A 27,948-nucleotide genomic window follows, 5' to 3' on the forward strand; every position below is an offset into this window, starting at 1 on the left:
GTCATTCATCCCCTTGAGTCTCTATCAGATGAGTCTCTATGAGATGAGCTCAGCTCTAAGTGTCATCATCCCCTTTTCCCTGTTATTTCTACCCTGAAAATTAAAGCAAAAAATACTTTTAATTTGTTATTTCTATTTTCTCATGCATTCATCCAGCTGCTTATCAACCCGATCCTCTCTCATACCATATTAAGGATCTTGTTTTGGGTGTGTATGCAACAGTATAACACTGAGAGAAGCCTTCTCTCGACCCAAAATGTCACCAATTCCTTTTCTCCAGAAATGCTGTCTGACCCGCTGAGTTACTCCAGTTTTTTTGTGTCTATCTTTGGTTTATACCTGCATCTGTAGTTCCTTCCTACATATCTTGTTTGTTCACTGTTTTCACTTGATAAACTTTGACAAACTGCTCTTTTTCTCTTTAGTTTTTATAATGCATAATTTTCTGGGCATTGTTCGCTGCAGACTTGCACTATTGCTGCTTAGTGTCACCTTAGTTTATTTTTCCTTCTCTGCAGGAACTGCAGCAAGTCATCCATTGTCATAAGCCTATTTTTTCTGCATGTTGTTGTGACTGGACCATATCATTTCCTCTGGATCGTTCCCGCTGCCTGGCATTCTTCACGAAACTGCCCGTGAAGAAATGTTTCCCTTCCATAATGCCAATTCAACACATTCTGTTTCCACACTATTCCCAAGATGGGAAAGAGGGTGCTCTCCCATAATTAAGTGAACTTTCACCATTCATTCTCCTATGACAGACATAGAATACAAGGAGTACACAAATAAGGCCACTCCTCTTTAGACTTTAGAGTCACAGCGCGGAAACACCACATCCACCAACCAGGGTTCCTCGTGCACTAGCACTATCCTACACACGAGGGACAATTTACAATTTTACCAAAGCTAATAAACCTGCATGTCTTTGGAAAGTTGGAGGAAACCGGAGCTCTGGGAAAAAAAACCCATGCGGTCGGTCACAGGGAGAACATACAAACTTCTTGCAGACAGCACCAGTAGTCAGGATCGAACCTGGGTCTCTGGCGCGGTAAGGCAGCAACTCTACCGCTGTGTCACGGTGCCGCACTGTGCTTGAGTAGTGTATAGATCTGATGAGCACATTCCATGAAGTTATGTGAAAATACTACAGAAGGTGCAGAGAAGATTTATATGCATTTTACCAATGCTGGAGAATTTTTGTTACGAGTAGAGTCTGTTTAGGCTGGAGTCGTTTTTATTTGGAGTGGGGCAGGGAGACTGATCAGTGAATTCGAGGTGGTATATAAAATTACAAGAGAGCTTGTAGGGCAAACAGACTGGAACATTTCCCTTAGCAGGGAAAGCAGTGACTTAGAGGGTTAGTAATTTAAAGAACATTTGCTCAGGTAAATGGATAGCAAATGTGGGCAGGTGGAACTAGTTTAGAGGGGACATCTTGGTCAGCATGGGCAAGTTGGGCTGAAGAGCCTATTTCCGTGCTGCATAACTCTATGAGTGAGGTTGAGCATCAACGTTAATTGGCAGAAGGATTAGGAGAGTTTTGAGAGAAACTTGGAAGCATGAACTCACTGCCTGAAAGGGTGGTGGAGGCAGAAACGCGAAACCTTCGCACATTTAAAAAATACATGGATGACCATCTGCTGTGTCCTGAATGTCTAAGATCAAGAATGGGAAATGCAAGAACAAATGATCCATTATTGGCTAAGATGGACACAATGGGTTGAATGGCCTTTTTCTGTGCTATAGTCTTGTGATTCAGCTCGCTAAAATGGATTCCTTAGCTCAATTTGTGGAATTGTGATGGGTAAAATATAACTGCCAAGTGTGCTTAAATAAGCACAATGCACCCGAGAATAATTCACTGACTGTAAAGCTCAAAAAATTGTAAACAATTTCATTTTTAGCTTACCTATTAAATAAGTTATCTAACTTCCTTTTCCAGCTATTACCCTCCAAGTAAATTCCAACTTCACCTCTGCAACCTTATTCCAACATCCCACAATCATAGTTACTAATTTCACCCAATATATTTTTGAGTCTACATGCAGATCATTGTTTTTGTAGGGTAAGACTAAAAGCCTGGAGATTTTAGTTATGCTTCACAAGTTAAACGTGAAGTGCCTGGTAGGATCAGCAGCCCAATGCTTTGTTGGTGATGGGATCAGATTGGAGGATTATTTTGTCTGTGTGTGTGTGTGTGTGTGTGCACATGTGTGTTTATGTATGTATGTGTGGTGGTAGGAGATGGGGGTGGGGGGATGTAGGTAGGTGGATTATCTAAGGGGGAGCTTCTGACCCTTTATTTAAGATGCAACACTCCACAAGTTGAGACCTTTAAACTTCACTGACATACACCTTGCATTTGATCCTGAGTCCTGTTTGTCTGCGACTTGCCTGTGGCTTCTGCAAACCATGCACGTACGAATGAATTTTGTGGAAGATATTCGGGGAATGCCACTGTGCATCTTTACACTCCTGTGGCCTCTAGCACATCATCGATAGGAGGTCTGAGGGAAAATCTCCGACTTTGTAAATCACGCAGCAAGTGCCATATTCCAATAAATTTATTATTAAAAACACATAAATAAATAAACAGATCAATAAATAAATACCCTGACAGATTGCTATGAAGTGAACATAAACATCACACTACAGCAGTAGCACAAATTTCTCCCATTTTGATCCTTTAAAAAAAAAAACTCCTCCCTTTTCCTTCCCCTTCTGGGAGATTTTTCTCATTGCTTTCCAGTGAAAGCAATCTCACCGAAAACCTGAATCGAGTCTGTTGGACATGTGCAGTCAAGAACAAGTAACATGGTGAGAGATGTCAGAATCCTTCTCTCCTGCCGCACATGACCTTGTTTCCTTGTTATTCCTATACCAACACTCCCTAAATCTAGGTTTGGACAGTTCAGGTTCAAAGGTAAATGCCTTCCCTTCCGGGTTTCTTGCTGAATGGTTGTAGTATACCGTCAAATAGCTCAAAAGAAAAAATAACATTAAGGAATCCGTCTTTCTATACACCCTCAAGACTGCTATACGGGTACACAAGAAGATTTATGTGTCCTGTTCTCGTTGCACTAACAGCTCACCCTGTGGCAGTCAGCAGAGGAGAGGCCAACCACTTGGCCCTTCGCTCCTTGCAGGGTTCAGCTAAACATTCCATGCTGCTCTCGAGAAAGTTTGCTCGAGAGGGTGATACCTGATGCATGGTGGGTTCGGAAACCAGAGATGGTGATGGTGCGTGTGTAAATGACACCAACACCTTCCTCACCACAGAGACCTGGCAGCTCTTGAGCATGACTTTACTGGCTGAGTGCCTGAAAATCAACATGCCCATATGCTTACATCTTAATCAGATTTACTTGTTACTGACGTCGTTGCAGCAGGGTGATCAGTCTAGGTTTCAAGAGTTTAGCTTCGACAGGTAATGCTGAGGATGCTCAGACCTCCCTCCAACCCTGTCCATTGGAAGTAGCTTCATCAGGAACAGCTTCATCCCCAGGGCCATAGCTGCTACGAACCGGTCCTGCTGAGCCGGATGGTCACATCGCACAGTGAACCGGCACAGATCTACTTGCACTTTATTCTGTCTTAAAACTGTTACAATTTGTTTCGTTGGGTTGTTGTTGTTTAAATTAACTAAATTATTGCATCTTATGGGAGGCGCATTCCCAATCTCGTTGTACCCCTGTACAATGACAATAAAGATATATTGTATTGTATTGTAGAGCAGATTTAATCATCATCAATGCCTGCACCATGAGCTCATCCATCTTCCTCCAGGTCCTCTCATCCTCTGCAACATTGCCCAGAACAGTGGCACTGCGCAGCATCGCTGTGAGAAACTAGGATCGGTGGCATTGTTGTTCTGCATTCCAAATATGAAGGCGTAGGTTCAAATCCCGCCACAGGAGCTCTATAAACCTGCAATAAAAATCCTGTATTAGTGATGGTGAACATGAGGGCTTCAAGGTGCCTCAAAAACACATCTCTTTCTCTGGTACCCAGCAGGAAGGAAACTTAGTTTGATATTGAGACAACAAAGCCACCCCTTATGCACTCTCTAAAGTGACCAAGCGAGCCACTTAGTTCTAATAATTGAGGGTGCGGCAGTAATGCCCACCTCTCCTGCTGCATTATGAAGGGATAACCAGCCCTGAAGTGGTGGTGTTCCAGTTAACATGTATGGCATTCGTTGCCGAGATCTCAGCAAACAACGACGGGGAGCCCGAGACAGCAAAGTAAACAAAATGGAAATATTGAGTCATGTAAAAGAGGTGGCACAACACAGTGATAACTTCGAAGGGAACTGAGCCAGATTAGAATCTGTCACATTTTAGGCATGTTCAAAGCTTCAAACACTCCACACCCACACTGTCACACAGAAAACGCAGCTGGGGCTCTCCCGGTGGGTGAGCTGTTTAATACAGTTAGCTGAGTCATACAGTTTTTGGGTGTCCCAGTTTCGAGTCTTGGCCCAGGTTGACTGGCAAGCAACCTCTCAACAGATGGGGGACGAGAGTAAGAAAAATATATAAATTGGAATAACGGCCCTTTACCCTGGCCCTCAGCTGATCAGGTGAGGAAAATACCAAGTGTGGAAATGAGGAACTGCAGATGTTGATTTACAAAACAAAGACATGGTGTGCTGGAATAACTCAGTGGGTCAGACAGTATCCCTGGAGATCACGGATGGGTGATGTTTCGGTTCGGGACATTTCTTCAGAGACTAGTTTTCAGAGTCTGAAGATGGGTTCTGACCCAAAACTTTGCCTTTCCATGTTCTCCAGGGATGCTCCCTGACCCGCTGAGTTACTCCAGCACTCTGTATCTTTGTTGAGGGAAATACCAAGTATTGCTACTGGGCCTCTGGGCAGAATAAAATGTTCTGTTGTAGGCTTCCTCTTCTATAATTTGACAGAGTAATGCAAGACTGCCACGTACCAGGTAACATGCTGCTCTCTGGAAGTAAACATTTGCCAGGAAGTAGCAAGTGAAATAGTATGTGCCGACAGGCAAAACTGCAAAGTAGTTTTCTGCCTCACATGAATGTGCAAAAAGAGAATTCTGATGTTATTTGCAAGCCAGGTCTTGTGCTGGGCCTTCCTTCCAAGTTAAGTACAAGTGATCCACATTTTGGATTAACTAAACATCGAAACATTGAGCACCCAGTTTGGAAGTTTGCTCGCCTGAGTACATCTGCACATATATTATCCTACAATGAGGCAGAACCTAGAGCAATCACAAGCCAATGAAGGTTGTTTATACAAACTTCAACCTGCAACCACAGGTGAATGCATGTGAACGCAAAAGTCTGATGGTGACTGACGAGGATTAGCCATTCTGCCTCAAGCTGTGCTGAAACAACCCTTGGCTCATCCACTCCTCACACACTGCTCACAGTTCCTATACCGATGATGCATAAACAGATCAGCCAAAGAACAAAACGTCCGTGTTTGACTATTTCAGTCGAAGCAAGTTTTTCATAAAGTAAAGCCTTATACTTTACTTTATTACTAGCACTAAACATGTATTACTACCAATTTAGGTCTCAAAAGTGAGCGAGTGCAGAACCTTTCAAATTTTAATTGTTAAAGTTTAAAAAAATGTTAAATTATTTCTGTTTTACATTTTGTTTGCCTTGTTTTCCTTTTCCCCCTTTCAATCCAAACTCTCTTCATTTTGCTTTCTTTATCCCACTCGATATTGGATTCACTATCCTAACATGCTGGTATGACTGACTCCACGTTGCCCTTTGATGATTCCACAGGCTAGTTGGTTACGGAGACGTGCAGCAGCTTTTCCTCTTCAGTTGGGTCCACGAGGCTCAACAGAGGATGCTGTGGAGTTTTGAACTTTCACTTATAGCACCTTGCCATGCAAAGTCCCGTGGCCATCAAGTAGACAGACCAAGTCTTGGTGGCCACAGGTAGACACAAAATGCTGGAGTAACTGCGGGTCAGGCAGCATCTCTGGAGAGAAGGAGCGGGTGACCTTTCGGGTCGAGACACTTCTTCAGACTGATCAAGACTTGGTGGCCACAATCGACATATATTTATTCATTAGAGTTAGTTGCTGGAGAAAATAATCCAGGCACGTTGTGCTGCCTACTGGGTTGATGCACCCGTTTGAATCTGATGGAATGAAAGCCTATTCGCTCTGCCGCCTACCAACTGCTAGAAAAATAGCTGGGCTGTTTCAACTCAAACTGTAGTAGAAGGCACTCTCACAGTCACAAGTGTGACAAGATTATGAGCAGGAAGTTAAGACAAGGAACTTGATTATCAACTGCGCTAATGGGATGATGAAGTTGGGGGTCATTAATATTTGCATTTGATGCAAGATAATTCATTTTGCAAATTTGCACTCTCTGCAATTTCCCTTCACTGATAAATGGAAGATTTACATGTGTGCCTTTGAGGTCTTGACGTGTACTCCCATTGTATGGAGCTCTGGAACGTGGCATTGCCCATTCCACTGCAAATAAATTACTCACCTTATGCAAGCAGCAAGCAAATACTTACGGAAAAACAGTTGGGATTTTAGATACAAGGAGTATGTTAAACTTACCTGAACAATGCAAAGGAAAAATAGAAAACAGAGGAAATTTGCAGCTGGTCAGCCAGCATCTGAGGAGAAAGAAGCTAAATGTGAAATGGATTTTAAGTCCGGTCTGGGCAGGTGCAAAGTTTTAACTCTGCTGGAATTCACGTGGAATTGTGCTCCTCAGCATAAACAGAAAAATAATTTCCTACTTCCAATGAGATTTATCGTCTCACTCAGTGAAGTCTCCACATACAGAAACAAAGAGGCGCTTTGATATTTGAGTGGTATTGGTTACAAATTGCAAATGTTTCCAGAACCTCCTTAAACATGGCAATGGATACGGGAAACTTAGAACACACTTCCCAACAGACATGGAAAGTATTGGAATTTACAAAGGATTGTTAAGTACATCTGATCTACGTTTGGAATTAACTAAGCTTTGAACTGGTGAGCAGCAAAAGGATATTTATTTGGAAGTTTGCTTGTGTGATTATAGAATTTATTATTACAATGATGAGCCAACAATGATCAAGGTTGGCTCATGATTGATCAAGGTTATGTGTAGGAATGAACTGCAGATGCTGGTTTATACCGAAGATGCACAAAAAGTGCTGGGGTAACTCAGCGGGCCAAGCAGCATCACCGGAGAAAAAAGACGGGGACATTTCGGGTCGGAACCCTTCTTCAGACTGTCAGGTGTTCTGAAGAAGGGTTCCGTCTTGAAACGTCACCCAATTATCAAAGTAATTATGTATAGTACAGGCAGCGGTTGCAGGTGGGTGAGGATGTGCAAGTGAACAAAGACCATCTGCACTGAGAGTAACATGTCCTGGTTATGCTCACCAAGGGACAGGAGGACAACTTCAGTACCTGGGACCTCGCTGTCTCTAGCCAGGCAGGCATCTATATGCCAGATTGCTGCTGCTGGATGAGCTGGTCTGGGCCTCTGCACCCATCATATTCCACTCTTTACACATTACTCTCTCTTTTCTCTTGTTAATATGACTCGCTCCTCAATTCTCCGTTGCTCAAGTCCCAATGCAGAAAAATGGAGGGAAAAAAAATTGGCTGCAATAACAACAATCTGCCGGAGGAACTCAGCGGGTCAGACAGCATCTGTGCAGGGAAATGGACAGTCAAACGTTTTGGGTCAGGATTCTTCATCTGGACTGAAAGAGGGGAGAAAGGCAGTATAAAGAGGTGAGAGGGAAAAGTGGGGCAAGAGCTCGGAAGTGATAGGTGGATCCAGGTTAGGATGGGTTGGTTGGTAGACGGAATCAGATGGGGGAGGATGGAGATGGTGAGAGAGGCTGGAAGTTGATTAGTGGAGACAACAAACGGCTGCAGATGATGGAATTGCATAAAGATGGTGAAGCATGGAACCAAATAAGGGAGTAGGTGCGCTGATGGGAACAGTGGGAGGTGGAGACCCAGTGGGTGGAGAGTGGGGTGATGGATTGATGGAAGGGGGAAAATCAACTGGCCTTCCTGTGCAGTGCTGCAGGATTGCTGCAGCCCTGTCCCTTTCCCAACAGCTGTCCTCTTCATCGGATATGAATGCTTCCTTCGGACTATTTTAAACAGGAGGGCAACTAGGGCTCCTGCCTACTATCCATACCTATGCATCATCACTAAATCAGTTCACTATCACTTTCAGGGGGGGGGACATAGATAAACAATGGGGCAGCACAGGCGTGCAGCTGTTAGAGACACTGCCTCTCAGCTCCAGCAAACGGGGGTTGATCTTGGCCTCAGCAGCTGTCGGTGTGAAGTTTGCACGTTCTCCCTGTCAATGTGTGGATTTCCCTAAGGTACTCCGGTTTCTAAAGATGTGCTGGTTTGTGCATGTGTAGCGTACATGCACAAACCAGCGGTAAGTATTAGGAAAGAAATAGAGTTAGTAGAAAGCGGAAGTGGCGGCACCTAACGGCTGCGGCTCGCTAGCAGTCTGTTCGTCTTTTTTCCTTTTTTTTTGTTGTGTCGGTGTTGGGATGGTTTTTATATATTTTTTGGTTGTGTATGTGTGGGGGGTGGTGGTGTGGGTGGGGGGGTGGTGGGGGGGGGTGGGGAAACTTTTCTCTTCCTCACGGCGCGGGGTGCGGCTCGGCTGCGGGGCCTAACATCGCCCGGTGCGGCTCGGCCGCTGGACTTTACATCGCCCGGTGCGGCTTGGCCGCTGGACTTGACAGTGCCCGGTGCGGCTCGGCCGCTGGACTTAACAGTGCCCGGTGCAGCTCGGCTGCGGGGCCTAACATCGCCCGGTGCGGCTCGGCCGCGGGACTTTACATCGCCAGGTGCAGCTCGGCCGCGGGACTTTTCATCGCTGGTGCGGCTCGGCCGCGGGACTTAACATCGCCCGGTGCGGCTCGGCCACGGGACTTAGCTGCGCAAAGCTTGGTCGCGGGGCCTTTCATCGCCCGGCTCGGCCGTGAGACGTTTCAGGCCCGGTGCGATTCGGCCGCGGGGACTTCCATCCCCTTGCGGGGACTGTGCGGGTCGGTCGGGGACGAGCTGTCTGTCCGTGGGCGTGGGGAAGAGAGTGGAAGTTTTGTTGCCTCCATCACAGTGAGGGGGTGTTTGGAGTCACTGTGATGGACGTTTGTGTTGGGGATATGTGTCTTGTGTTCTTTTTTTTATGACTGCTATGTAGTTTCGTTCGGTACCTCGGTACCGAATGACAAATAAAGCTCTGTTATCTGTTATCTGTTATCTGTTATTTATGGCGAGTGAGCCGAATGGCCTGCTTATGTGCTGCATGGCTTTATTCCCATTGAAGGACCCAGCTAGGCAGGTGCAGTGCTGATCAGTGCTTGAATGAGAGGCCATCTGGAAAACAGATGACCGACCAACAGGCAGAATTCATATTACAATGCGAATCTCAGACACACTGCATATGCTTAAATAAAATGAACAGCTACTTGCGGGAGTTTGCAGTGCACAATCCAACTGCTGCTGTTCCTGCATCTGAATGGTGAATGTTCTTAAACATATTTAATTGGCTGGAAACTAGAACTAAAGTTTGGTTTTAACCATGCACACTTTTTGGTGTACGTGTAGGAAGTCTGTGTGTGCGTGTGTGTGTGTGTGGGGTGTGTGAGTGTGTGAGGGATGTGTGTGTGTGTGGGGTGTGTGTGAAAGAGGTGCGCGTCCACATATGCATGCAATGTCTGTTTCAAAATATGTGTTTGCCTGTCTCTGTGTGCGTGTACATGTGTGTGCATGTATCTCTGTTAGTGTATCTGTGTGCGCATTTATGCCTGTGTGTAGGTACGTTCCTCTCAGCCTGTGTGCGTGCCTGTGCATCTCTGCCTGTGTGTGCATGCATCTTTGCGTGCGTGTGCGTGTGCGTGTGTGTGCATCTGCCCTATGGGTGTCTGGCATTGCTCACTTTTGTCCCTTTCCGCATGGCACCTCGTTTGCTTGGCTGACCTGTGCTCACTCAGCACTTCACCTCCAGCGATCTGCCTGCGGAAGCCACTTCCTCCAATGGCCAACAACACCCAGACCAGAGGCAGGCACTGGCGGCAGAGAGGAGCAGAAGCTCGGTGAGTGTGTGCGCCTTCCTTCTCCTGCATGCACAGAACTTAGCGCAGATGATCCCCGCTCACTGAATCCAAATGGGTGGGCTTTGAATAGGATGGAGCTGGTGGGAGACTAGTGAATTTATTTTGTTTTGAGAGAGAGCAGAGGAAGGTCGTCATTGCCATAAGAATGAATTTATACGGGCACAGGTAAGCCATCATTATTCTTTGAATTATTACTGCCGATCTTCAAACAAAAATCTGTTAATTATTAGTTTCAACATTAACGATAGTGTCGGCAAGGGGTTGTCAAGAATGCAGGATCTCAACGTGTGCGGAAATTTAATCGGGCTGACACTGACAGATAACAAAAGAAAGATAAAAAAGCTGCTTGCAAAGGAAGAGGAAAATATTCTGTTCTGCAGAGTTAAAAACAGGCAAATATTCATAACGATTAGTAGATGAATGACATTCAACCGAGAGACTACATTTCTTATAACTGGGCCAAACAAGGTATCTGTTCAACATTCTACCTTAATTTAGCATCGGGAACACTATTTTAGGCTTAAATTACTAATACCGTTGCCGCTCTAATGGAATTCCCCCAACCAATGAAAATAAATACAGAGTTTAGATTCTCTAAAGAAACACGAAGAAGTAAATTCCCCCCTGTACCATCAGCAAGAACAAAAAACAAATATCTTTAAAACCTTTATAAAAAGGGTGGTGAGTGAAAGCCGTTGGCAATTCAATAAAAAGAAAGCCATTGGAAGGAAATGCTGCAGAGTTTGCACCATCGTCAGTGCAGTTATGCGGTTATGTATCATCTGCTGCAGCTATTGATCATAACAAACGGTACGGTAGCACAGCGGTACAACGATCCCGACTACAGGCGCTGTCTATGCCGGAGTGTGTACGTTCTCCCTGTGACACCACGGGTTTCTCAGTGTTTCTCCAGTTTCTTCCCACATCCCACAAACGTGCAGGCTTGTAAGTTAATTGACTTCTGTAAATTGTCCCTAGTGTGTAGGATAGAACTAGTGTGCAGGCGATCGCTGTTCAGCGTGGACCCGGTGGACCAAACGGCCTATTGCCACGCTGCATCTCTAAACTAAAGTAAACTATGACCACATGAGAAAACCTCCGTCACTCCCTGTTCCTCCAACAGGTTTACTGGAGACCATGGAGATCTAGTCTCCCGTGCCCGGACTGTTGGACAGATAAATGCACACTGACCCACTGCACCTACCTCAGCTATAAATGATAACTGTTCATCTGTTGTTCCACCATCTCCCTTCAAATATCCAAACGGGGGCCAGTTTAAACACGCAATATTGCAAAGCATCTCTGACAGCTAAATTGAAGAGATGGGATGGAAAGCACCGCACCAACTCAAGCTGCACATTACCCAATCAAACCTCAGAAGTGCCACGCTGCCTGATTTAGGGACGTTTGCCCAGTTACTGCCATCAGCACTGAAAAAGGATTGCAGTCACAGATATCTTCAAGCAGGTAAAGCAAGGTGTGATTGTTGCTAATACTGTGACACAGTGGTGCTGCTCGTAGGGCTGCTGACTCACAGTGCCAGAGATCCCGGGTTCGATCCCGACTTTCTCCCTGTTTCCTTACTCTATCTTCCAATCAATCGACCAAAAGGGGGTATGAGGGAGATTCTCTCAATCCTGGGGCAGGCCATGTGCCACTGGATATCTAGGTCCCGGGACTGTGCTTGCCAGTGCTCAGTAGAAGGCTAAGACTTCGCCAGCACTGAATCATGAAGCGTTGCTGGGGAGGATGGTCCACGCATCAACTTTGAAACACTTAAAAGACACTTGGACAGGTACATGGATAGCAAAGGTTTGGAGATATGTAGGCAAGGCACAGGCTGCGTCAGCTGGGGAACTTGGTCGGCATGGGCGAGTTGTGCAGAAGGGACTTTTTCCGTGCTGCATTGTTTTGACGGTGGTGCAGCCAGTGCTGGGTGTGCTGATCCCCTCCCAGTACCACAGCCACTGCTACGTGACAATGCCTTTCTCACCCTCAAGCAGAGTCCCATGCTCTCTCTCTCTCCCCTAGAAAAACTGGCCACCCTTCAGTTGCAAAATCAGAAAGACTTCAAGTCTCGATCCCTATGCAACTCATTGACTACACACCACCTGTCTTTCTGCTGGTTTATTTCCGAATTGAAATCTGACCCCTTTTTGCCAGAGCACCTCGTCAGTACAAATTATACACTAAGAGGAGACTCAAGAGACTGCAGATATTGGAATCTTGAGCAAAAAACAATCTCCTGGAGGAACTCAGCAGTCAGGCAGCATCTGTGGAGGAAAATGGACAGACAACTTTGGGTCGGGACCTGTCTTGAAGAAGCATTGTCTGTCCATTTCCCTCCACAGATGCTGCCTCACTTGCCGAGTTCCTCCAACATTTTTTTTACCTGTTCTGTACAAATATGTTCTCTTGATAACTACTGAGGGGAGGGGGAAGTCACAGCCCAGACCTACGACACCCCTGTACCACACACTGGAGAAAGCTACGTCAAGGAGCCACGCAGCAGAAAACTGGCCCTTCAGCCCACCCAGCCTTGCTAGCCATCAATCACAAATTTACGTTAATCATGCTTCATTCTTCTCACATTCCCATCAATACCAGGCCACCTTTGACTCTATCTCTCACCTGCATATGAGGGTTAATTTACAGCAGTTAATTAACCCACCAACCTGTACACACACACACACAGGTTTTGGGAGCAAACTGAAGCACTCGAGGGAAACTCCACAGGGTCCTGGGAAGGAGGTGTGAGCTCAACACAGACAGTACTAGAGGTCAGGATTCAAGCAGGATCACTGGAGCCAAGATGCAGCCAGCCACTCTACTGGCTGCGCCACTCTGCTGTCCTCGTTTGACCCTGCCTTGCTTAAATACAAACACCGTGTTTCATTTAGTAACTTACTGAATAAAGTGCTCTGGTGAGTTTCAATAAGATAAACAGGATTGTACTATTATTTCACTGCCCCAGTGAACACCAATGCAAACCGCTTGCTTGTTATCTCCCCGTCCATTCAATATCTAACCATCTTGTGCACAGCTCCATGCGAGGCAGTGTAACAATGTGTACTTGGCATGCTTCTCCCTTCCAACAAAAAAAAAAAATCAGAAATGGCCCTTTGGGGGAAAATAATATAATCATAGTCTGCTGTAAATATCAAATATTTTCAGGCATCAACAAATCATATGGCTCCAGGGCATTGTGCTACTGTAGAATTGGCAATTGAACATATCTTGCTGTGTGTCTGCAAGCCTGATACTATCTTGGCAGGTTCATGACTGTTTCTAAATTTAGTTTAAAGTAAACTGGTGTTTCAGACCAATACATAACAATAGAACAGTGTTAATGCAGCAACAGGAGCTCTGTACAATCACCCATGCTGGTGAGATGGCTTGCAGCCCAAATATTATTTTTAGACGTTCCTACCCTTTAAGGTTCCGCTTCTGCCCGACGCTATCGCCAAGTGGTGTAGATGGGATATTGGATTCAGTTCCCAACAATTGCCCTGTGCCAATGTTCTGTCCTTCACTTCATTCTAGACCGTTGGTCAGCTTTCCATCAACGTCAAGGAACTGGTGCCCATTATTCGTGCACGTGCTTCAGTGTGAGCTGTCGGCAGTGTTGTCAACTATGAAGAGGGTAGTGACAAACTGCACCAGGACACATATGGAGTGGTTGAATGGGCAGATGTGCAGCAAAGGAAGTTTAATGGTGTGAGAGGTTGCATTTTGGTAGGAAGAACTTGGCGTAATATAGAATAACGGTGTTCCCGATGCAGGATTTTGACTCGAAATGTTGACCGGACATCCTCCCTCCCATCTTTTCCCAACAGAATCCACTGTTCCCCAACAGACTGTTTGTTGCTCCACATTCCAGCATCTTGTGTCTGCACAGAACAAAGATCTGAAAGAGAAGCAGGAGGAATCTGGGAGTAAGCAGACAAAAATCATGGAAAGTGGCAGGGTTGATTCAGAAAGAGTTTAATAAGACACAGGCAATTTTATCAATAAAGGCGGAGAATATACAATGAAGGAAGTAGCACTAAACTTCTATAAAACACAGCCCCAGCCTCAACTGGAGCAATATGTTCAATTCTAGTCACCACATAAAAGGAAGGATGTGAAGGCATTAGACAAGTTCCGAAAAAGATTTATGAGAACCATTCTCAGGACTAGGAACTACAATTAGATTTGAAAGGCTGGGACTCAGAGAAGGCCAAGGATAGATTTGATAGAAGTCTATAAAATGACAATGGGTCCAGATAGTGTGGAGAGTGGGAGGCTGTTCTCATTGCTGGAATGGTTAGGAAATGGAGGTCATGGTTAAAAAATAAAGGGGAAGAGAATTATCAGTGATATGAGAGAAAGCTGTTTTTAAACAGTGCGTGGTTGCTATCCGGAATGCACTGCCTGCAAATGTGGTAGAGGGAGGCTCCACTGTGGCCTTGAGAGAATTGGATAAGTGTGTGGTGGAGAACATTTTGCAAGATTACAGAGAAAGGCCAGGGTTGTTGTGGATGGGGTGGGGTGGAGGGAGTAAAGAAGGGTGGAACAAGAAATTTTCTCTGGAAAACAGCTGATTTGGATAGGAAAGGTTTAGAGGGATGTGGGCCAAATGTGGCCAAATGAGACCTGCTTAGATGGAGCATCTTGATCGGCATGAATGAGTTGGTCTGAAGGGCCTGTTGACGTGCTGTATGACTCTCCCTCTCTCTCTACGGTGGGCCAAATGGCCTCCTTCTATGATTCTATTTGGCTGCAAGGGAATCAGTGTGGACCCTAATCCTGCCAACTCGCACCAACGCTCACACACACGGGCAAGAACGAAAGCAGGTTAAGTGGCTATCCACGAGTTCTGTTCTAACCACAGACTTTAGGAGACAGAACCAGGGATGACAAATGCAGGCCTGTGAAGTCATGAGTAGTCACGATTTGAGCTTCACCGCATGTAAGGGAAGTGTGTTGAGAGGAGGTTCAAAATTAAATACCACCACAGTTTTCAAAGAGAACTGAATATTCACGATGGAGAAACATATAGGGGTCTTAGGATAGATCTGGGGAGAGGTCTGGTCTTCAAAATGATCAGGAACTTTCAAAATACATTTGGACAGATAAATGTAAAGGAGGGGGTTGGAGGGATATGAACTAAATGCAGGCAAGTGAGACTAACCCAACGTACCAACTTGGTTAGTGTGGACAGGTTAAGCCAAAGAGCTCGTTTCCATGCTGTACAGCTTTATGACTTCTCACAGAGGAAGGTGCTTAAATCAAAGTAGATGCAATTTCAATAATGGCTGAGGGAGATACAATAACAGATCTCCCAACATTTGATTTTACAAATTCAGAATTTTGATGTCCAAAATTCAGAATTTTACATCAAAATTCATAATATGGCCTAATGCAACTTTTCAGCAAAAAAAAGTATGCACGCCAAATGCGCGTACACGTTGCGCTACATTCACGTGTGAAAAATGACTATTATTTCCAACAGTCTGTAGTTCTTGGACTACATGTACAATGTCAGACCTATCATGAGTATATTCTACTATTATATTGAACAGAAATACTTTTCACAACAAAGAAAAAATTGTTTTGTTTTGTTTTTTCTATTTTGCTATTTCCTTACACATCCCAATTCTCTTGGTATTGAATAAAAGAACAATGGTTATAAAATGTGTGACTAAGTTATGAAGAAAGAGTTTCATTTAAAAAACTGCACATACCTAATTTAATTGAAGATATACTTGCTCCAGTGGTCCACTCCCCCACCCCTCCTCCCCCACTCCCCCCCTCCCTCCACCCCCCCTGACTCCCGCTACCTCCTCCCACCACTGCCCCCCTCCCCCCCCACCCCATCCCCTCTCAACATCAACGGGCTCACGCTAAGCAGCGAGGCGAGGCCAGCGGCGAGAGGCCCACGGCGAGACCAGCGGCGAGGCGAGGTGAGTACAGCGGCGAGGCCAGGCTAGCGGAGAGGCGAGTACAGCGGCGTGGCCAGGCCAGGCTAGCGGCGTGATGAGGCCAGGCTGGTGGTGAGGCCGGGCCAGCGGCGAGGCGAGACCAGGCTAGCAGCGAGGCGAATACAGTGGCCTCCACTGCCTTCTGAGGCAGAGAATTCCACAAATTTACAACTCTCTGGGTGAAAAAGATTTTCCTCATCTCAGTTCTAAATGGCCTACCCCTTATTCTTAAACTGTGGCTCCTGGTTCTGGACTCCCCCAACATTGGGAACATGTTTCCTGCATCTGGTGTGTCCAATCCCTTAAGAATTTTATATGTTTCCATAAGAGCCCCTCTCATCCTTCTAAATTCCAGCCCAGACAAGCTCAGTCATTTCATTCTTTCATCATATGACAGTCCCACCATCCTGGGAATTAACCTCATGAACCTACGCTGCACTCCATCAATAGCAAGAATGTCCTTCCTCAAATTAGGAGACCAAAATTGCACACAATACTCCAGGTGTAGTCTCACCAGCCCCTGTACAACTGCAGAAGGACCTCTTTGCTCCTATACTCAAATCCTCTCATTACAAAGGCTAACTCACCCAACATATCCAAGTCACCATGCATCCTCATCGCATCCTCTTCGCAGTTCACACTGCCACCCAGCTTTGTGTCATCTGCAAATTTGTTCATGTTACTTTTAATTCCTTCATCTAAATCATTAATATATATTGTGAATAGCTGCGGTCCCAGCACCGAACCTTGCGGCACCCCACTAGTCACTCCCTGCCATTCTGAAAGGGAACCGTTAATTCCTACTCTTTGCTTCCTGTCTGCCAACCAGTTCTCTATCCTTGTCAATACCCTTCCCCCAATACCATGTGCTCTAATTTTGCACACTAATCTCTTGTGTGGGACCTTGTCAAAGGCTTTTTGAAAGTCCAGGTACACCACATCCACTGGCTCTCCCTTGTCCATTCTACTTGTTACATCCTCAAAAAATTCCAGAAGATTAGTCAAGCATGATTTCCGCTTCGTAAATCCATGCTGAATGTGACTGATCCTGTCACTACTTTCCAAATGTGCTGCTATAACATCTTTAACAATCCCCTCAAGCATCTTCCCCACTACCTATGTACGGCTAACTGGTCTATAGTTCCCCGTGTTCTCTATCCCTCCTTTCTTAAAAAGTGGGGTTACATTGGCTACCCTCCAGTCCACAGAAACTGATCCAGAGTCGAGAGAACATTAGAAAATGATCACCAATGCATCCACAATTTCTAGGGCCACCTCCTTGAGTACTCTGGGATGCAGACCATCAGGTCCTGCGTGAGAAGGGTCAGAGATGATTTTACCCGCTCGCTTCTTGGCCCTTGCAGTGTACAATGGGGGGGAAGGTTGCAGCCAACAACCTTCTCGGCTGATCTTACGCAGCGCTGCATCCTCCGGATGTCATGCTTGGTGGCTGAGCCAAACCAGACCACGATGGAGAAGGTGAGGACAGACTCTATGATGGCAGTATAAAACTGGACCATCATTGCCTGTGGCAGATTATGTTTTCTCAGCTGCCGCAGGCAGTACATCCTCTGTTGGGCCTTTTTGACTTTGGTGTCGATGGTGGCCTCCCAGTAAAGGTCCCTGGAGATGATAGTTCCAAGGAACTTAAATGACTCCACAGATATGACTTGGTGTTGATGGTGAGTGGGGGAGGGGAGGGGGTGCTCTCGTAAAGTCTATTAATTCCACTGTCTTAAGAGCATTGAGCTCCAGGTTGTTGCGAAGGCACCAGGACGCTAGCTGTGTCACTTCCCCTCTTTAGGCAGATTCCTCCCCATCCTGGATCAGTCCAATCAGGGTTGTGTCATCCGCAAACTTGAGGAGCTTGACAGAGGAGTCTGTGGAGGTGCAGTCGTTGGTGTAGAGAGAGTAAAGGAGAGGGGAGAGTAGGCAGCCTTGCGGTGCTCCAATGCTGAGGATCAGCGGGTCCGAGATGTGCTTTCCCAGCCTCACATGTTGGGAAAGGGGAAGATGCTGGAGTCAATTATTAAAGACGTAAAGACGGCACATTTGAATAGCAGTAATTAGTCTAATTTGAGGTATTATAGGCATTATAGCTATTCAGGGAATGCAGAGTAGGTTCACCAGGTTAATTCCTGGGATGGCGGGACTGACATATGATGAAAGAATGGGTCGACTGGGCTTGTATTCACTGGAATTTAGAAGGATGAGAGGGAATCTTATAGAAACATATAAAATTTAAGAATTGGACAGACTAGATTGGAGGAAAAATGTTCCCAAAAAATGTAAGGATTGGACAGACTAGATGCAGGAAAAATGTTCCCGATGTTGGGGGAGTCCAGAACCAGGAGTCACATTTAAGAATAAGGTCTGAGATGAGGAAAAACTTTTTCACCTAGAGACAATAGACAATAGACAATAGGTGCAGGAGTAGGCCATTCAGCCCTTCGAGCCAGCACCGCCATTCAATGCGATCATGGCTGATCACTATCAATCAGTACCCCGTTCCTGCCTTCTCCCCATACCCCCTCACTCCGCTATCCTTAAGAGCTCTATCCAGCTCTCTCTTGAAAGCATCCAACGAACTGGCCTCCACTGCCTTCTGAGGCAGAGAATTCCACACCTTCACCACCCTCTGACTGAAAAAGTTCTTCCTCATCTCCGTTCTAAATGGCCTACCCCTTATTCTCAAACTGTGGCCCCTTGTTCTGGACTCCCCCAACATTGGGAACATGTTATCTGCCTCTAATGTGTCCAAACCCCTAATTATCTTATATGTTTCAATAAGATCCCCCCTCATCCTTCTAAATTCCAGTGTATACGAGAGTTGTGAAGCTGTGGAATTCTCTGCCACAGAAGGTAGTGGAGGCCAATTCACTGGATGGTTTCAAGAGAGAGTTAAATTTAGCTCTTAGGGTTAAGGGAATCAAGGGATATGTGGAAAAAGCAGGAACGCGGTACTGATTTTGGATGATCAGCCATGATCATGTTGAATGATGGTGCTGGCTCGAAGGGCCGAATATGCTACCCCTGCACCTATGTTTCTATGTTTCCTTGGTGTATCTCTAAACTGAACTAAAGTACCTGCAGATTGTTGTTTGTCCTGTTGCGTGTTTCCAAAGACTTTCTGTTCCTATCCCAGATTATCAGTACCTTTGTATTTGCAATGTGTGGCACTGCTGGGCATGCATTGGCCTGCAAGGGAGGTTAGTTTACTGTTGGACACAGACACTTGCCCTTCTTGTTGGCAGAACTATGCTCTAATTGTGGTGACTTGCAGCCCGGTAGCATGCACCTTGCAAAAGCAGACACATAATTACCCCAGTTGAACATGCAGACCACAAAGGACATCATCCCTTTGTAGCTCACCTTGCTATTGTGTCTTGCTCTTCTTATAAAGCAGAAACGTACCTCCCTCTAATTGAGATGCCCATTCACATTTCATTCAAGAATTTATTCTATGAATGAAAAGGAAGTCACAGCACGTCCTGTGGCTTGTCATTAAAAAGGAAGTTAACTTTGGCATTAAGTACTTTGAATAAGCATCAATGGGACGGACACCCGTTTTCTAATACTTTTTCATATTCTGGTTAAAATAGTTACAAGTCAAAGGAAAGCCCTTATTCTCTTCCACAAATTTGGTCTAGTTTTAAACCAAATAAGATGACCATGACACACACACTCAGAGACAGACATCCAATGCTACTGGAAGACCGTCAATTTGGCCATAGACGCTCCTCGGTCTACTCGGAAATTGTCGCTCTTTCACAGAGCAAGTTATCCACAAGTTAAGAGTAGAAACAGTAGATCTACAACAACAAAAAACGCAAACTGCCGGAGTAAGCAGCATCTCTGGAGAACATGGATAAGTGACTCTTTGGGTTAGGACCCTCCTGGTCTGAAGAAAGGAAACAATCTGACACTGTTACAAGAGGGGGGGGGGGGGGGGCACAGTGGCACAACTTGTGGAGGTGCTGCCTTGCAGCTCAGTGATCAGGTGCAATCTTGACGTCGGGCATTGTCTGTGTGGAGTTTACAAGTTCACTATTGGACATTGAGTTTAGTCTGGGTGCCAAACAGTGCAGGCTGGTAGGTTTCCTGGTAGACCAACACCTCCGGATGCAATTCAATTAAATCATTCATGAGTAGAAATAGCAATAGTGATAATGCTGGAAGTCGGACTGCAAGACATTCAGAAATATTTAGAGTCATGCAGCATGGAAACAAGCCGTTCAGCCGTCCGTGTCAATGGCAACCATGGGGCAGCCATCGGCATTAATCCCATCTTCCAGCACTTGGAGACATGAGAGATTGCAGATGCTAGAATTATGTGAAAAAAGAAATTGCTGAAGGAACACAGTGGGTCAGGAACTGTGGAAGGAAATGGTAAGAACCAGAGGAACTCTCTCCTTGTTCTGTCTGGGTTTGGGGAGGAGGTGTGAGAACTGAGGTGTGGGAAACAGGAGGAGACGCAGGTGAAGACTCCATCCCCAACTCTGTTGAGGGGGTGTGGGACCACGTTCACTGAAGAAAGTGGACATCCCAGATATCCTAGAGTGGAAAGCCTCATCCTGAGAGCCCCCATTCCCCTCCACGGATGTTGCCTTTCCCGCCAAGTTCCTCTGGCAGTTCATCATCCAGCACTTGGCCTGTAACACTCTACACTTGCAATTCAAATGTTTGTCTGGACTCTCCCTAAATGCTGTCAGCATCTCTGCTTCCAACTTTCTATCCCCTATTTAAAAAAAGAAATAACATTTTAAGAGAACCACGTCTTACCGTGTGACTTTCACAATCTGGTTTGAGAAAAGGGGAACTCGTTGGGTTTTCTCTTGGTCTGAGTCACGGCAAACACTTTGCCGTGGTCTCCAGGGGCTGAATGATTTGCCACTTTATGTCTGCAGAAGCATCAACCAGCCCTGTCCGACACAAAAGAGGATCTGGAAACTAACCCCATTCACACATCACAGAGCACTCAAGGGAAGTCGGCAAAGATTCCCGCGCTTGATCAGAAGAGAGATCCCAGGGATATACACCAGCTGCACAGCCTACGGAAGGAGTAGCGTGGGGACACGCAAACTCATACTTCATTCCAGGTTTACCCCCACGGAGAGGAGAGCTGGCAGAGATGAGTTAAACTTGCCCTGGACAATATGGGCCGAAGGGCCTGTTCTTGTGCTGCGCTGTTTTACGTGTGTTATCCCCCTCCCCAGTCACTGTAAAGCAGCCTCATATACAGTGGAAGCTTCAGCAGATTGCCACCTCCCTCTCCCATTTTAACACCTTACATTCAATACAATTTGCAGAGCGACCTGTGCCAACTGATACCAGAATCAGCATAACAGAGTTGTTGGTTCCACTTCAGGGATTTCAGGCCAAAATCCAGGGCCACATCTCCCTCTGAAGTGCCAGGGTGTTGGGGGCAACCAGTTCATTCAGAGATGCCGTCACCAAAAGGTGGTTTTAGACTGGGATACCCCCAGAATCCCAATAGAAAGAATTCCAATCCACCGTTCTGCTCCATCAACAACTTTTATCCTTGCATACATACGATATGATACAGAACTTTATTTATCCCAGGAGAGAAATTGGTCTGCCAACAATCATAAAAAAACAACAAGATACATGAAACTAAAGTGACAAGTGGAAAGTCCAGGATTGGGGATGTGCAAAGATTGGGGACGGGTGGTGGGGTAGTCAGTCCACCTCACGGCAGTAGGTGAAGGAGTTGCACAGTTTGATAGCTACAGAGAAAAAGGATCTCCTGTGGCGCTCTGTGCTGCATATTTGTGGAACCAGTCATGGGGTGTGGCCCTGTCGAGGGAAGTGCCCTGTGACAAAAATGCGCATCTTTGGCTGCGAGCCCTGTGAGAAAAGTGCGAGTCTTTGGCTGCGAGGCTGAGGGAGGACGCCACACCAAACGCTGGAGAGGGTGAGATGCAAGAAGGAAATGTCAAACAAGCTGATTCAGTGTGATGCTTGCAGGATGTGGGAGGTCAGGGACACTGCTGGTGCCTCTGGCTGCTATAAGTGTGAGAAGTGTATCCAGGTGCAGCTCCTGAAGGACCGTGTTGGGGAACTGGAGAAGCAAGTGGATGACCTCAGGTTCGTCCGAGAAACGGAGTCGTTCCTCGACAAGTCCTACAGTGAGATTGTTACACCAATGGTACTGGAAGAGAGAAGGTGGGAGACGGTGAGATAAGGGAAGGAAACTTGGAGTGCAAAGGTCCCCGGGTGTTGTACCTCTTGAGAACAGGTTCACCCACTTGGAAGCTGTCGGGGAAGAAGACGTTACCACACTGAGCGGCAGACTGGTTTGCGAAACAAAAAGTGCTGTTGAGCCAAAACCAAAGAGGCCGACGTCAGGCAACGCCGTGGTAGTAGGAGACTCCATTGGGAGAGGTACAGACAGGGGTTTCTGCGGCAACAGGCGGGATTCGAGGATGGTGTGCTGCCTCCCTGGTGCCAGGATCCAGGATGTCACGGACAGAGTGCAGAAAATCCTCAAGGGCGAAGGTGAACAGCCAGAAGTGGTAGTGCATGTTGGCACAAACGATGTCGGAAAGAAGGGGGTGAATATTCTGCAGAGTGACTTGAGAGCTCGGAAAAATGCTGAAAAGCAGGACCTCCAGGGTGGTTATCTCCGGTTTGCTTCCAGTTCCTCATGCTGGCGAGAGCAGGAACAGGGAGATACAGGACCTGAATGTGTGGCTGAGGAAATGGTGCAGGGGGCAGGGATTTAGATTCTTAGACCACTGGGATCTGTTTTGGGGTAAGGGGGAATTGTACAAAAGGGACGGATTGCACCTTAACAGGTGGGGGACCAGTATTCTGGCGGGCAGGTTTGCCACTGCTACACAGTGGTGTTAAACTAAATGGGGGGGGGGGGTGAAATGGGATAGTCAAGGATGGAGTTAAAGGGAAAGAGAGTAAAGGGATAGTTAATGATCCCAGAATTAATGGGAAAGAAAGCTCACAAAGGGATAGGAGAGTATGGCCAAGTGTAATAGGGATCGATGTGAAGGGTGAGATGAGTAAGGAATTAAAAGTATTGTATTATGAATGCGGAAAGTATAAGAAGTAAAGTAGATGAGCTTGAGGCTCAGTTAGAGGTTGGTAGATATGACATTGTGGGGATTAGGAGGATCGGGCCTGGGAACGTGGCTGCAGGAGGATCGGGCCTGGGAACTTAATATTCAGGGTTATACATCCTATAGAAAGGACAAGCAGGTGGACAGAGGCAGTGGGGTAGCTCTGCTGGTGAGGGATGAAATTCAGTCATAGGGATTGATGAGGTAGTCACTGTGGATTGAGTTGAGGAATTGTAAAGGCAAGAAGACACTAATTGGTGTTGTCTACAGATCCCCAAATAGTAGCCCGGATGTAGGGTGTAAGTTGCAGCAGGAGTTAAAACTGGCATGTAACAAAGGTGACGCCACTGTGGTGATGGGGGATTTCAATATGCAGGGAGACTGGGAAAATCAGGTTGGTTCTGGGCCCCAAGAAAGAGAGTTTGTAGAGTGCCTCCGAGATGGATTCTTAGAGCAGCTTGTAATGGAGCCTACCAGAGAAAAGGCAATTCTGGATTTAGTGTTGTCCAATGAACCAGATTTGATAAGGGAACTCGAGGTAAAGGAACCGCTTGGATCTAGTGATCATAATATGATTCGTTTTAATCTGCAATTTGAGAAGGTTAAATCGGAAGTGTCAGTGTTGCAGTTGAACAAAGGGGACTATGAAGGCATGAGAGAAGAGCTGGCCAAGGTAGACTGGAAAGGGATCCTAGCAGGAATGACGGTGGAACAGCAATGGCAGGAATTTCTGGGCATAATCCGGAAGACGCAGGATCATTTCATTCCAAAAAGGAAGAAAGATTCTAAGGGGAGTAGGAGGCAATCATGGCTGACAAGGGAAGTTAGGGATAGAATAAAACTAAAAGAAAAGATGCATAACACAGCAAAGAGTAGCAGGAAGCCAGAGGATTGGGAAACTTTCATAGGACAACATAAGGTAAAATAACAGCCAATAGGGGCTGAAAAGATGAAGTACGAGGGGCAGCTGGCCAAGAATATAAAGAAGGACAGTAAAAGCTTCTTTAGATATGTTAAGAGAAAAGGAGTAGCAAAGTCAAATGAGGGTCCCTTGAAGGCAGACACGGGTGAAATTATGGGTAATAAGGAAATGGCAGAAGAGTTGGACAGGTACTTTGAACTGGAGTTTAGAAGGATGAGAGGCGATCTTATAGAAACATATAAAATTATAAAAGGACTGGACAAGCTAGATGCAGAAAAAATGTTCCCAATGTTGGGCGAGTTCAGAACCAGGGGCCACAGTCTTAGAATAAAGGGGAGGCCATTTAAAACTGAGGTGAAAAGAAACTTTTTCACCCAGAGAGTTGAGAATTTGTGGAATTCTCTGCCACAGAGGGCAGTGGAAGCCAAATCACTGGATGGATTTAAGAGTTAGATAGAGCTCTAGGGGCTAGTGGAATCAAGGGATATGGGGAGAAGGCAGGCACAGGTTACTGATTGTGGATGATCAGCCATGATCACAATGAATGGCGGTGCTGGCTCGAAGGGCGCAATGGCCTCCTCCTGCACCTATTTTCGGCGGTGCTGCCTCCTGCCCCTATTTTCTATGTAATCTACAGTAATTGGAGCAAACAATTGCAATTGCAGATTCCCAAAACTGGAAACGGAATTTGCCAGAAAAACTCAGCAAGAAAGTTTGTGTCACTAGAGTGTGTCAAAGAATCAATTATTCAGTCCAAAGACCCTACTCATGATTCACTCCCTTTCTACAGAAAAATCAGCGACCTGAAACATTGCATTGGTCTCTCTCCACAGATGCTGAATGATGCTCTGGAATTCTGCCGTTTCCTCTTTCGGTTGACTGCAATGAGGCTACAGATTTTCCCTAACTGCACCACTTGCAGTAAAAATATAAGCACCATGAATAAAAACACAAGTCCCCACCCCTTACCGTGCTTTCTCAAGTTGCTCACTGTGATGGACATTGTTGCCTTGATTTGGGATTTAACATCAAGCAAGGAAACAATCTTCCAATCCCATGAAAGTCAAACAAGGAAAAGGTGCACCCAGTGGGAGGACAAACAGCACAGGGCTGGGGACAGAACAGTGGCACAACGGTAGAGTTGCTGCCTTACAGCCCCAGAGACCTGGGTTCGATCCTGACTACAGGTGCTGTCTGTATGGAGTTTATACCTTCTCCCCGTGACCGCATGGGTTTTCTCCGGTTTCCACCCGCATTCCAAAGGCTTGCAGATTTGTAGATTAATTGGCTTCTGTAAATTCCCTCTAGTGTGTAGTATATGAACTACTGTAACTCATACATAGTATAGGGGTGATCGCTGGTCGGCACGGACTCGGTGGACTGGTGCCTGTTTCCACACTATCTGTAAACAAAACTAAACAATAACAGCTCTTCAACTACAGCTCAGACAGTTCTGTCCTGGGCTGCAATCTATCCAGGCTGCTCTGCTTAATCTGCATCGAAAGGCAAACTAAATGAACATACTGGAGAAGGGTCTCGACCCGAAATGTCACCTACTCCTTTTCTCCAGTAATGCTGTGTGACTCGCAACTGAGAGAAGAACAGGGTCAACATTACAAGGTGCTGATCTTTCATGTTTCATGGCACTGAAATATGGCACAGACACCAACAATGTATTCCCAGCATGTTCTGGTTTTGAATACTGAGTGATGCAATGTGCTTTTGATAGAAATTTAGTCATCGCACCCTTGGTGTGGGGCAGGGGAGTGCAGAGCAAAATCATTGATAATAAAAGAAATGAAAAAAGAATGAGGGAGAAGGAAAGAAAAAATAGTCAAAGAATGACCTGCATTTCTGTAGCGCCTTCCACAGCCACAACAGAGGTCCAGTCACTGGCATAATTCTTGCGCTAGGGTTTTCCAAGGTATTTGCCTGTTGTGTGTTCAGTGCCATGGAAACCAAATCAACGGAGGCTGAATATTCTGGAAAGATACATATTCACAAGTTATTATAGTCAACTTTCAACATTTTGTCTTATTTTCCTTTCACAATTTCCAACACATGCAATTTTACCACGGGCTCGAATTGAACACTGCTTTGCTACAACATGGATATTAACTAAACTGTTGGCAATGACTGGAGGTCAAAGTTGTAAGCCTCCCTAGTTGAAAGAAGTATGAAGAAGGGTCGCGACTCGAAACGACACCTATCAATGTTCTCCAGGGATGCTCGGTGAGTTATTCCAGCACTTTGTGCCTTTTTTTTGTAAACCAGCATTTGCAGTTCTTGTTTCTACATTGAAACCCCCATTGTAGGGTATTCCAATTCAGTCCGTTTTCAGTCTCTAGGAGCTTGAAGGTAACATTGGTACTGTCCTTTAAGAAACAGACTGCTTCCTATCGATAACCAGGCTTTTTAAGTGTAAGCAGATGACTGCTTTGAACAATAATTGGCAACCTAAGGGCACGATGCTGCCATTTGCTGCAGCTGGCTTATTTTCAAACAATAATGTAGTTAAAGATAGGCACAAAATGCTGGAGTAACTCTGTGAGTCAGGCAGAATCTCTGGAGAAAATAGGTAGGTGACATTGCAGGTTGGGACTCTTCTTCGGATTTGTAGTTCCATGGCATCTTTAAACTCTAAAAAACCTCCATCACGAATACACCATCATCCTGAAGCACATGGAGATGGTCAAACACTTGGTCAATGAAATGGGTCTTGAGGAGCCTCTTAAAAGGAGAAGTAGCAAGACGGAGATGTATAGCAAGGGAATTTCCAGAGTCAATGCCTGGGAAGGTGAAATGCTGAGTGGCACCAAGAGGTCAAAATTGCAGAATCACAGATCACCTTCAAGGCTGGCAAGAAAGATCATGGAGAGGATGGAGAACATGGAGAAAGTAGTTGTGGGACATTGAGCCAAAGTCAAATAGATGGCTGTCCTTTTCATTTATTTATTTGTTTACCAGGCATGACATCATCAACAAACTGGCAATTTAATGCCTGTCGCTAATTGCCCCTGAATTGAATTAGAGTTTAGTTTAGAGACACAGTGCGACAACAGGCCTTTCGGCCTACCGAGTCCACGTCAACCAGTAATCCCTGCACACTAATGCCATCCCTCACACACACACACGGGACAATTTACAATTATACCAATCCAATTACCAGCAAACCTGTACGTCTTTGGAGTGTGGGAGGAAACCGGAGATCCCAGAGAAAACCCACGCAGGTCATGGGGAGAACGTACAAACTCTGTACAGATAGTCAGGATTGAACCCAGGTCTCTGGCACTGTAAGGCAGCAAATCTACCACCCATGGTTAAGTGTGGGTCTGAATTTATATATCAGCTAAATTAACTAGGACTGGTGGATGATATTCCCTTACGGGCATTGGAAAACAGATTTGGTTATCTCAGGGTTACTCTTAGTGCAATTAGCTTCCTCTTATTAGTTCCATATTTTAATTTGGGGACAGAGGTATTGGTGGGATTTGAACTTGCATCTCCACTCATTGCCCACAACTCAGGCTGTCAGTCTAGTCACTTAACCATTATGCTACTATATCTGTTCAGCTATTTCAAGATTATGACAAATAACTACTCATTATTATGAAGAGATCATAGGTTTAAGGTGAGGGGAGAATATTTAATAGGAACCTGAGGGATAACTTTTTTCACACAAAGGGTGGTGGGTGTATGGAACGAACTGCCGGAGAAGGTAGTTGAGGCAGGTACTATCGCAACATTTAAGAAACATTTAAACATTTACATGCTTAGGATAGAGGGATATGTGCCAAACACAGGCAGGCAACTCAATCTAATTACAGCTGATCATCCCAGGCCTCACCACCTCC

At 45.7% G+C, this 27,948-nt stretch overlaps 1 long non-coding RNA gene across 1 annotated transcript; it reads right to left on the reverse strand.

Moving 5' to 3' along the window:
- Window positions 1-2,603: 2,603 nt before the first annotated feature.
- LOC144591379 (uncharacterized) lies at window positions 2,604-26,078 on the reverse strand. Its single transcript, XR_013546806.1, has 3 exons — window positions 25,941-26,078; window positions 13,546-14,022; window positions 2,604-3,927 (listed from the first exon to the last, which is right to left on the reverse strand). It is a non-coding gene; the product is annotated as an uncharacterized LOC144591379 (long non-coding RNA).
- Between the last annotated feature and the right edge of the window lie 1,870 nt (window positions 26,079-27,948).

Source organism: Rhinoraja longicauda, unplaced genomic scaffold, assembly GCF_053455715.1.
Source record: "Rhinoraja longicauda isolate Sanriku21f unplaced genomic scaffold, sRhiLon1.1 Scf000954, whole genome shotgun sequence".
NCBI classification, from domain to species: Eukaryota; Metazoa; Chordata; class Chondrichthyes; order Rajiformes; family Arhynchobatidae; genus Rhinoraja; species Rhinoraja longicauda.